The following is a 9,144-nucleotide window of genomic DNA, read 5'->3' on the forward strand; positions in this document are numbered from 1 at the left end:
TGCGCAAACAAGCGAAACCTCAATTGTGGAATGCAGGCAGCACACAAAACCACATCCCGTCCAGTCCATGGAAAAACCTTTCTCCATGGAACTGGTCCCTGGTGCCCAAAAGGCTAGGGGTCGCTGCAGTAAGGCATCTTTTTCCAAGTCATTATGTTAGTCTTTCATTTGTAAATCTACTTTTGGTATCATATCTCTCGTCAGATGAAATTTGTTTGACATCTGTCATTTCTTCAATAATATCTTTTGGACATAGTCTATCTCTAGAGCAGACAGCTTTATTGACACTCATGATATTGTGACTATTAATTTCTGGCTCCATTCTTCAAAAATTTCATTTAATATTTTTAATTTTAAAACATTTTGCATCATTTTATAAGTCCCAATAAATAAGAGCAGGGTTGTATTGTTTTCCTTCTGCCTAGGAACTTGAGTCCCCTCTAGTGTTCAGATTTTAAAAGAATAAAATTACTTATCTTTGTTATATCTTGCAATAACCAAAATAATCAATTTCCCATAAAAGCTGTTTATTCTGTATCATTTAAGCAATTCCAAATATTACAGCAAAGTCAATATTCAAAATTTATCACACTTAATGTGTTGTAAAATTGTAACTCAAAAACTTATTTAGCTTTTGTTGTTTATTTCAAAGTTCTTTAAGTTGTTACGCTTATAATTATTTTTTCTTTTGTTGATAGTTGAAGACAAACCCACCTAGTGAAGACTGTTCAAATTTATCATTCCAAAGGTCTCCAATAGCGTTAAGATGGTCAATGGGCAATTTCTGAAAATGATTAGAAAGTAAGATATGCGAACTCAGTATCCTTTAAAATCCTCTGCCTAAACAAGTGCTTGCAACCATGATAGATGATCCTGGCATCTTACAGTGCTCAAACTCTCAGAAAGCTGCAGTCCTGTGGTCTCTTCATGAGAGGCATCTATCCAGAGTTGATTGGATTGATCTCCCATTCTTTCTTTATTCAGAGAGGCTCCTTGAAACCAGACTACTCTCCACTTCCCTTTTTTTTTGTCACAAAGTCAGCTCCACTTTTGCAGATCTGTCTTCAATTTGGAATACATCCCCCAAAATTCTAGATTAATGCTGCTTGAAGCACATGTGGGAATAAAAAATAATACTTATCCATCCACATTATTGTTATATACCCAAATCATACCTTAATGTCAGGTTCCTTTATTTCTCCAACCGCATTCTAATCACTCAGTGATCATTCATGTAATGTCTCTTAGAATATGCTGTAAAATTCTTTAGTGTGTTACAGCAGACCATAATGTGATGGTCTGGCCAGGGTGATGTAGTGCTTTATAGACTGACATGGTGAAAATCTACATTTAAATCCATCTTCACTCTGGAAGCTGACTGGATAACTTTGGGTCATTCTCCTTCTCTTTAGTCAAACCTATTTCACTGGCTTCTTAGGGAGAAAAAAAGGAGGATGGTGCAGCATCTAGCTGCTTTGAGCCACAGAGGGAAGGTAGGATATACATTTACAACTACATACATCCTGACATACATTCAAATGAGATAGATGGAAACTGGTTCTCCAGGAACAAAACAGCATAAATGTGTCACTTATGTTACAGGTAAACACATACTTAGCCATGCCTATTGAACATGACAGCAATTCTATTCCTTCCTTTGATCTTATGATCCAAATAAGGCAATCCAATGTCTTTGTTTTAAATTGACAATTCTCATCTAAATTACTTAGATCTAAAACTTCTAATTCAATGTAATTTTTTATTACAGCAATTTCAGATTTCCTTGGAAATGCTTCTCATATTCTTTGTTTCAATTGTATTTGTCCTCATAAAACAAGGAGCGTCTTTCTTAAGCCATTCACCACCAGATTTCGTGAGACTAGCCATAACACCATCTTTAAATTAATATACAAAAGTTTGACACTTTTCTCCAGTAATTGAAGGAGGCCTCATCATCTACATCTGTGTATCTAAATAATTCATAATAAATACTCCTGGAGTCAGACCCACTTAGTGTCTGAGCATAAACAAAGTCACCCAGGAGCTGTCACTTAACAGCTTCTTTAAAGTCTCTCAAAGGATATATATAGAAAAAGATCGGTAAAATGGTACTTGACACAATGAACCTACAAATCCATCCCAGGAAAGAAGCAGCCAACTTACAACAAAGCTCTCCTAATGGGGGTATTTAATCCATCCTTGGGGGGCGAGGGGGAAATCCCAAGAATGCATGCTGGCAAGTGATCAATGTTTATATTACATTATCATCTTCTGGAACATAGCCCAGAGACTTTAAGAGCTTAGGTGCATTCACAAATGAAATGCTAAAAAGAATGCTGCTATTCAAAGTTTACAAACTAACAAATAGCATCTATTCACGCTGCTTTGTCTCCTGTATATCATACTCAATGTTTAGGAAAACTGGCTAATACTTCATATAACCCTTATTGCCACACTACCGCAGAGCCCTGGTGGTTAAAGTAGTGCAATGTTACAGGCAAACTTTGCCTAAACCTGGCGTTTGATCCTGATGGGGCTCAAGATTTACTTAACAGTTTAGCCTTCCAAGGACAGTAAAACAAGGATCAAGATTTTGAAGGCAATGTGGAAATATTGCTTTAACACTGTAAACTGCCCAGAGAGTGAGGTAAAGTACTATTGTATATAAGCCTAAATTCTATTTCTATTGCTATTAACGGAAGATGTAGAACTGATTTATACTGAAGCTGCCTACTCCCAGTATAGATATATACATTGCCCAGTTTCAGGCAGTGGAAGAAATGTATATTTATTCATACTGCTGTGTAGGACAAATATATCCCATATTTACTCCAAGCATGTCTCATTAAATTCAGTGAGAATTATTCCTAGATAAATAATTGCTACTAGGGAACAGTCAGGCGAAAAGTGGGGAGGAGCCTGCAACTGCTTAATGGTCAAAAACTTAGGAAGGACCCACTGCAACTGATTTGTATTTTCAGACTTGCAAGATTGATATAAACTGTCCCAGTTATCTCAAACAGGAAACATGACCAGATGAACCAATTCTAATTTATGGTATAAGGCTACATTACCAGAATCTTGTGAGTCTGAAAGTTCAAATCTCCCAGCATCTCTTTTTGCAGCCTGATCAATTAGACCAGGTTCTTTCTAAATTTCTTTCTCTGCCTGTTAACCACTGCTGGCTCCTCCCCTCTGATCATTAGGCAGTATCTCCCCCTCTTCATTCAAGGTCATTCCCACCCTTTGCAGATCTCATACAAATAAAACCATTGCCATCCCATGGATCTAACACCTCACATGAATCCATGTACCCAAATCTTTGTGAGTTGATCAAGACAAACGGTTGTCTTCATGGGTGTTTATCTTTAACCAGAAGAAGGGGACAAGTTGGTGTATAAATATTATTCCATGATCCGCATACTTTTGGTTCTCTTTTGGAATTACTCGTTCTCTGAGAGGAGAATTCAGTTGCACATGTGTACTGTATTAATCCAAAATTGACAGGGAGGAAAAGTGTGGCTCAGTGTTTGCTATGCTCATCTGAAAGAAAGAACACTGCATTTAACTTTGGCATATGGTGGTTGGTCACAGAATTCAATTCTTTCATTATTTACCTAGGGATAACTCCCACTGAATTTAATGAGGCATGCTTGGAATAAATGGGGATATATTTGTCCTACATAGCAATATGAATAAATATATATTTCTTCCACTGCCTGAAACTGGACCATATGGTTTTAGGAGAAAGTCTCCTTCTGTTTGGCTCTCAGGCTATGGAAGGCCTTCCACAGCGATACGCATTTGGCTCCTATTCTTCCAGTAAATACAAACTTGGCAAAAACTACGTCTCTTCAACAAGCTGTTAACTGTTAATTTATCTGTAATCATTCCGATTTTTATTTTAATCATATTGATCTCTGTGTTGGCATTTTACATTCTTTATTTTGCAAACATCTTGAGTGTTTTATATAAGCTGAAAGCTGGAGTATACATTTAATATAGTTTTAAACTAGCAATCATGGGTAGTTCTCAACTCATGACCACAATGAGCCCAGAATTTCTGTTGCTAAATGAGACCATTATTAAGTAAATATTGCTCCATTTTACAATCTACAGTTGTCAAATTAGTAAGATGGTTATTAAGTGAATCTTGCTTCCTCCTGGACTTTGCTTGTCAGAACAGTCATAAATATGAATCAGTTGCCAACCATCTGAATTTTGATCATATGACTATGGGGATGTTGCAATGGTCATAAGTGTACAAACATAAGTCACTTTTTCATGGCCAATGTAGTTTCGAATGGTCACTAAATGAACTGTTGTGTAAGTCGAGGACTATCTGTACTTCAAATCACTTGGAGAGGCCTTTCAATCAGTGAGACAACACAGTCCTTTAATATGCGCTACACACATAACCATTTTTTAATTGTATCCATTTCTACTGTAGGTGAAAAATGGATCCGTAGATCCTTATCTAAATTTTACATATAGGCACATTCTTTTAACTCTAATTCAAATTTGCATTTGTGGACGGTCACAGAAAACATGCCCAGCCAGAGTTTCAATATAGATGAGAGAAAAATTCCACTTGAAAAGTAATTTTGAAAATTGCAAACTACAAGAATATGAAACACATTAATCACATTATTCCATCTACACACAGCCAGCCCGTCCTATGAGAATTACAAATGTCTTCAAATGTTCTAACTTGACACCTTAAGGATGCAGATATAGTGGCCTTCTTCCAAAGTCCAGGTCATCCAATAGAAGAGATATGGTACTAGAAGGGCATAATGAACAGAGAGATCTACCAACATGGCATAATATTCCTCCCTTCTCTTTCCTGTCACCTTCAAGCTTGAGAACTTTGTCCTTAGCAAGTTGCAATCTACCATCGTAAAGCTGCCAAGAATAGACTAAACTTTAGAAGAAGAAAGAACAAGTAAATAATTTGCTTCACCACTATTTACTGAAGCACTGAAATGGGGAGGGTGGGCCTAAAGTTATATACCTAAGCACATATAATCTTAGTTTTAATTAAAAAACTTAGCCCATCACAAAAAATGAAATATTATATAATCTAGAAAGAAACCACACTATTTTATGAGCCCTGGTGGCACAGTGGTTAGAATGCAGTATTGCAGGCAAACTCTGCCCACAGCCTGGAGTTCGATCCTGATGCAACGCAACGTTGACTTAGCCTTCCATCCTTCCGAGGTCAGTAGAATTCTGTTCTTATTCCAGCCAGCCAGCCAACCAACCAACTCATAAAGAATATTCAAGATTGTCCAGTGCAAAGATAGTGCCAGATTTGGGAGATATAAGGACATAGTATTTTCTGGCAGGCTTCCTTTTATATTAATGCCCTTCCCAGGAGCATTGGTAGGAGCAGACAGCAATTATTGCTTCAGTATTACAATGGCCAGCTTGCAACTGCCGTTTTAATTTCTCACAGTGTAAAAGGGTTATGTAATGTTTCAGTATTTTTCCTTCTTCTCAATCATGTACAGTTCTTGGAGATTGCTTGAAAAAGTCTCTGTAATTTTGATGGCAAGCTTTTTCAGAATTGGTTTGCCATTGCCTCCTTAAAAAGGCTGAGAAAAAATGACTAACTCAGGGTCACTCAGCTGGTTTTGCCTAAGACGGGACTAGAATTCACAGACTACCAATTTCTAGCCTGATGCCTTAATTACAACACCAAATTGACTCTCTTATATCTCAATAGATTACCATCATCACAGCAACAAATTTTATTAACATCACTCTCAAGAGAACATATGAAGGTCCCATAATAGCATCAACATGTGATGAAGCTTAATACTTTAGACTTAGATACTTAATGAGCCTAATTTTTGGATCCAAATTTTTGGAGTTCAGTTCTCCCCTATCAAAATTCAGCCCTGTCTTAAAGATCCTTTCCCATACTCTATATATCACCATTTGGTTAAAGAAGATACACTATTGGATTTCTTTCTGCTCTGCTATTTAAAAAAAAATCAAGTTCTGCCAGAAGAAAGATTGAGTACAATATAGAATTGATTAAATTATTTCCCCTGAAAACTAGATTGCTTTAACACTTCACATGAAGTGTTAAATTCATACAGGAAAGACATCTTATCCTTGCTAAAAGCAAATGACAGGAGATAGTATATAGTGAATTTTTCTTAGATAAGACTTTTCTTTTTTCAGCTTTGCACAAATTTTGGGCTCATATCTCAGTTTCTTGTTCCCTATGCCTTGTGGGGGAAAACCTTAGCAGCCCATTCATTCAAAGTATCTCTAGTGACATTTGTGAAACCCTCAAGGTGGACTATTGTTACCAGGCTACTTGCAATGCTACCTAGAAGCAGATTTGCTTGTTTGAAGGCACTCAGTTTAGGAGTAGACTGATCCTTGGGACTACATGTATATTAGCTCCCAGATCTTCTGCCAGCTGCTCTGTGTCCACAGCTCAGCAGGGAAAACATAGGCAGGAGTCACCAGAGAAAAGAGAAATATAATTCATGATTTAAAGGAGAGGATTGAATTGTTTTATTTAACTCAAAACCCTAGCTTGTGCCTCTCTCGTTCTTCTGTTAGACCACAACAGTAGTAGATTTACTCCACCTCTACTAGTTTTTTTTTAAAAAGCTGCGTAGCCGAAAATATGTTCAATATAGTAAATGGATTCTGACTCATCTGTCATGTGCCGAGAAGTTGCTTTCACCATTTGGTGAGTGTGCGCCTTGCCGGGTAACTAAGACACAGAAAGTGGGAAGAGGTTATAAAAATAGGCCTAGATTGTAGACTGCAACATATGGAGAGTTGCAATCAACAAACTGCAACAAGCTTTAGCGGCATCTTTGTCTAGCAATCGGCCGGTGGAAAGATTCTGAGAGGTTCTGCTTTAATTCTTTCTTCTAAGGGACAATAACTGATTAAAATCGCATTTCATAGTTGCTATTGCAAAAATAAGATCTGATATGGATAAAATTCTAGTGTGAACACAGTGTTTACCTCTAAGGCAGTGCATCTATTTAAATGGCTATGCCAAAAAAAAAATCCCAAACCTATCTACATTTGTTAACTGCTAATTTCTTTGTGAAGGACAAAACCAAAAAGGCTTGAAATAAACACTTTTCTACAAGCTTTTTTCTGCACACACTTATCAGTTAAGATATGGTGTGTTAATGGGAGGCCTCAGCTCAGATAACCAGTTAAGCCAGTTTTAGCAATCCTCTTTCAAATGTTATTTAATACTGTCCAGCTGTCTATACATATTTTCTCAATAACAGAAGACAAATTCCTTTTTCCCACAAAAGTGTTCTATTTTTTATTTGTCTGCCATTTTTACGTAGTCTTTTTCTCATACAGAAGCCCAGATCAGTGGTAGGATTCAAAAAATTTTTACTACCAGTTCTGTGGGTGTGGCTTGGTGGGTGTGGCATGGCTTGGTGGGCATGTCAGGGGAAGGATAATCTCCATTCCCTCCCCATTCCAGGGGAAGGATACTGTAAAATCTCCATTCCCTCCCCACTTCAGGGGAAGGATACTGTAAAATCTCTATTCCCTCCCCACTCCAGGGGAAGGATACTGTAAAATCTCCATTCCCTCCCCATTCCAGGGGAAGGATACTGTAAAATCTCTATTCCCTCCCCACTCCAGGGGAAGGATACTGTAAAATCTCCATTCCCTCCCCACTCCAGGGAAAGGTTACTACAAAATCCCAATTTTGTCCCGATCAGCTGGGACTCTGGAGGCAGAGAATAGATGGGGGTGGGACCAGTCATAGGTAGTATTTACCGGTTCTCCAAGCTACTCAAAGCACTACTGGTTCTCAAAAACTGGTCAGAAACGGCTGAATACCACCTCTGGCCCAGATGTATTATACAAGATAATCTATTTCTAAATAGAAGGATAGGTCCTAAAGTCAAGAGGTAAATCTGCTCCCCCCCCCCCAGCTATGTGGCTGGTACACCTAAATATATACTAATAACGATGTTAATGACTTTAATAGCTTTATAGATAGATACGAATTGTGATATGTGAGACAGAGTCCTCTAGATCTTTCATAGCTTTCATTGACATGTGGTACATGGTATTAGTGTTTATTAGCTTCAGTGTTTATAATCTTACAATAGATTAAAATTTTAATCTATTCTTGTATTAGAGAAAAAGGAACTTTTTTATCTACAAGCAAGGAAAATAAAAAGGATCATACTCTCACAAAAAACAAATGTGACTTATATACTACTCTAACAGTGCTTTACAGACATCTCTAAGCAGTTTACAGAGTTAACAAATTGCCCCCAACAATCTGACTCCTCATTTTACCAACCTTGGAAGGATGGAAGGTTGAGTCAACCTCGAGCCAGTGAGGATCAAAAACCCCTGGCAGTTGGCAGAATTAGCCTGCAATACTGCATTCTAATCACCGCACCACCATGGCTCTAAGTGGATTGCCTTGATGATCTCTGGGAGAATAAGAACCCAGACAGGCCCCCAGAAAAAAGGAGATCACCTCACACTATTCATTCTTCACAGGGTAGGAAAATGGCATTATTTGCTGTCTCCTTCACTTCCTTACTGATGATACAAAAAAATGACTCCTGTTCTGGAACACAGGCAACAGTATGGTGGCTTGCAAAACAGTCTCTAGATTAGAGATCTTATCTTCCACAGAATAGAGCAGGCATGATGAGGATAGAATTGGACTTTGCTTGCCCTTGCAGCAAAGGGAATGAGAAATATCCAAGAAGTCCTAGTTGGTTGGATGTATGGATGGGTTCCTCATAAGAGAAAAGTGACGAGTTTAAAAGATGGTTTGCATGCACTAGAACAGTCTAATGATTGGTGATGGTTTAAACTAATTGTAACTATTTTTTCCATCTCGTGTCTTTAATGTATTTCTATTACTCCAGTTTTGCATTCTGCATAACACCAAAGGGAATAGAACAGGGGTGAAATCAACTTACCTTTGCTACCAATTCACAAACGTGAATGTGTGCACGTATGCGCAGAGCGTCAAAAATGGGATGTGATGATGTCTGGCGGGTGTCTGGAGCCTGCTACCAAGCGTGCCTGCAAAGGTAAGTAGAACAGTGAGAGGGGGGAATCTGCTGTGCCATGCAATTTAAATTAGCTAGAAAGCAGGAAATCAGA

The sequence above is a fragment of the Thamnophis elegans genome, chromosome 4 (assembly GCF_009769535.1).
Source record: "Thamnophis elegans isolate rThaEle1 chromosome 4, rThaEle1.pri, whole genome shotgun sequence".
NCBI classification, from domain to species: Eukaryota; Metazoa; Chordata; class Lepidosauria; order Squamata; family Colubridae; genus Thamnophis; species Thamnophis elegans.